The sequence below is a fragment of the Nycticebus coucang genome, chromosome 10 (assembly GCF_027406575.1).
Source record: "Nycticebus coucang isolate mNycCou1 chromosome 10, mNycCou1.pri, whole genome shotgun sequence".
NCBI lineage: Eukaryota > Metazoa > Chordata > Mammalia > Primates > Lorisidae > Nycticebus > Nycticebus coucang.
Window position 1 is genome coordinate 92,919,297 of NC_069789.1, and position 3,341 is coordinate 92,922,637.

General features: G+C 36.6%; 1 non-coding gene across 1 annotated transcript; it reads left to right on the forward strand.

Moving 5' to 3' along the window:
- The first annotated feature begins 1,463 nt into the window (after nucleotides 1-1,463).
- On the forward strand, nucleotides 1,464-1,535 carry LOC128597964 (small nucleolar RNA SNORD56). Its single transcript, XR_008383497.1, has one exon. It is a non-coding gene; the product is annotated as a small nucleolar RNA SNORD56 (small nucleolar RNA).
- The last annotated feature ends 1,806 nt before the right edge of the window (nucleotides 1,536-3,341 follow it).

Consider the following 3,341-nt stretch of genomic DNA (forward strand, 5'->3'; position numbering starts at 1 on the left):
GTCTGTGGCTTATCTTCTCATTCTCTTGACAGTATCTCTCATGGAACAGAAATTTAAATTTCCACGAAGCCCAGCTTATCAACTTCTTTCATGGATAGAACATTTGGTGTCTTCTCTGAAGCACTATCTCCAAACCTAGTGTCTAGATTTTCTTCTATGTTAGCTTCTAGGAGTTTAATGGTTTTGTATTTAAGTCTTGATCCATATTGAGTTAAATTTTGTGAGAGATATAATTTCTGTTTCTAAATTTTTTTTTATGTAAATGTCCAGTTGTTACAGAACCATTTGTTGAAAAGACTATCCTTTCTCTAATGAATTGCCTTTAGTCCTTTGTCAAGTATCAGTTGACTTTGCTTGTATGGGCCACTTTCTGGGCTTTGCTTTGTTCCCCTGATTATTTGTCTGTTATTTCATCTATACCACACTGTCTCTATTGTCATGGAGTTTTCAGAAGCCCCATAACACAGGTCCTAATGAGTGTGACCCAAGAGTTATCCAAAATTCAAGCTTGTATCTCTGACAAGTGCTGTGAAAATCCACCTATAGGCCATCCTATAGTGTGGTTTGCAAATTATTCTCAACTAAAACATGTTTTGTTGTTTGCAACTAAGAACTCAGACTGAAAGAATGATCTCCAAACATAGAAGAGATAGACTTCGATAAGAAGTTGCCAAATGTATTTAGTTCTGTATTATTCTTGTGGAATATGGAAATGAGAAAAAAAAACGGGATTTAAAATCAATAGATTGAGATCTAAGTCTTAGCTTTGCCAATGACTAACCATATGATGCTAGAAATCAAGTGACTTTCCCATGTCTGTATTTTTCTGAAAATGAAGATAAATTTCTGCCACATAGTTTGTTTTATAGAAATAAGTGATATTAATCAAAATAATTAAGCAGACAATAGGAGGCCCTCAATTAATGCTTTTAATACTTGCTATCTGTCATACATGGGATAATCTTGTTACTACAAAGTCTCAAAAGATAAAGTAAGGCTCTCCTTAGATTGGATGTGCCAACTTAGGAGCAATGGTTGGACAATACAAGCACTTTAAGCACAAGCTGAATCTTTCAAGCAGCAGCAACTCCATGATTTAAAAATAATAATTGTATGGTAGTGTCCCATCCAAGTGAAAGAAGAGATCAGTACATCATGTGACTAATGTGGATCCACATAAGTTGTATGTTTAGACTTTATATTGTTGAAAGTAGTATTTCCAGAAACAAAAATACAGTTATATGGTCTATTTATTTTTGTTTTAAAAAAATTTATTTTTTTCTTTTTATATGAACAATTTAATGACAATTATATAAAATTATTTGGAAAATGGATCAACAAAAATGAAGTTAAAACACCTATAATTCTACTGAGCGGAGATAATTATTCCTAGAATTTTGCTATCTTTCCAGAATATTTCCTCTGCACTTAGGTGTAGATAAATAGATGAAAAATTGAGAATTCCACAATGATGGCAATTTTTTTTCATCAACAGCACGTCACCTAGTGAGTGCTGATACTTTGGGTCTAAGAAAAAATCATAAGCATATTTCAGGTCTGCAGATATAGAACTGTGTCATTTTTAATGGCCACAGACAATTCCCTTAAAATCATGTAACAGAATTCATTTAAGTAATCTCTTAATGGTGGATGCTTAGGTAACTCCTATGATGGGCAGAGGATATTACCAAGACTGCAATGAATAATCTTTCACATGTATCTTTCTGCCCTTGTCCATTGCTTTAGTTAGGCCAATTTCCAGAAGCACAACTTCTAGGTTAAATAAATGGAGTGGAATGCATTGGTTTCCATGGATGAAAATCATTGTACATCAGAATTCACATCAGTGGAAAGTAAAAAAAAAAAGTTTGGGGTTGTTCTTGATAAAGTAGCACAAAATCATGGTAGATCTGATTCTAAGAGTACTGCTGAGGCCTGCTTCATCTGAAGAGAACAGTACAAGCTGTGGACAGAATGTACTGGGGGAAAATCAACACCCCTGCTGGTTCCTTATCAGTTTCCATTCTCTCTCTCCCTCTCCCCACACCATTGTCTGCTGCATGTATGCACACACACACCCTAATGCATAGTCTCGCTGGTATATACTTACAGAGTGTTAGTTATAGCATATTCACAGAATCCACTGTGGGTCTATGTGGTTTATTGAAAGTAACCAAAACTGCAGTGAAATTTTGTCACCATTGATGATGAATACTTTCAAAACCATTAGCCCTTAGACTCCAACCACCATCATACCTTCCTCAGGGGCTAAACTTAATCACATGCACCAAACTTTCTCCAGCCACTGCTTGTCCCTTCTCACGTCAGTGATCAGGTAAGCCAGATTTCTTGTTTCTCTTTATCTCCTCTCTCCATAGGTTTCTGTAAGTTCCAATGCGAGGCTATGTAAGTAAAAGTTAAAACAATCTGTCCGTTGTAAAAGATTTGCCTTTCAAAGGAAGGATTGGAAAAGATAAAGTGCAAAACAATCTGTCCGGGGATTTTCACCAGCGTTTGGCATGGAAGGAGGTAAATGCAAGGATTTAATACTTTGCTTTCACTATAAATCCCTACACTTAAAGTATTGAAAAAAATATGCAGCAAGCCTCAAATATAAAAGAAAATATTTTTATCATTTGTTACCCTTCATTGCCAAGAGTTGATGTACATCAGAATGGATGTACATCATTCTGGAAAGGACCATGCATATAAGATCACCATGGGAAATTATAAGGACAGAATTTCCATTCCAAAGGCTCAAGGGAAAAATATTGCTTTTTGATATCCTTTAAAATGTTGTGATTTTGTTGTTGTTGTTGTTGGGGTTTTTTTGGTTTTGAGACAGAGTCTCAAGCCATTGTCCTGGGTAGAGTGCTGTGGCATCACAGCTCACAGCAACCTCCAACTCCTGGGCCTAAGCGATTCTCTTGCCTCAGCCTCCCAAATAGCTGGGACTACAGGTGCCCGCCACAACACCCAGCTATTTTTTGTTTGTAGTTGTCATTGTTGTTTGGCAGGCCTGGGCTGGATTCGAATCCTGCAACTCTTGTGTATGTGGCTGGCACCTTAGCTGCTTGAGCTATAGGTACTGAGCCAAAATGTTGTGATTTTTTTTATTTTGAGCATGTACTAAAGTTTCACCAGCGTTTCATGATTGGAAGTTTCATGATTGGAAAATTTCTACTGACAGGTTTATGCCCCAGGAGACAATATCCATCCCAATCACAGAACTTAACAATGATTGAACTATTCCTGAGCACTCAAAGGAATAGTTGAAAAGCTGAAGGTATGTGGACCAAAGCAAAAAAAAAAAAACCTCAGGAAGGCAGACTGATCGTCAG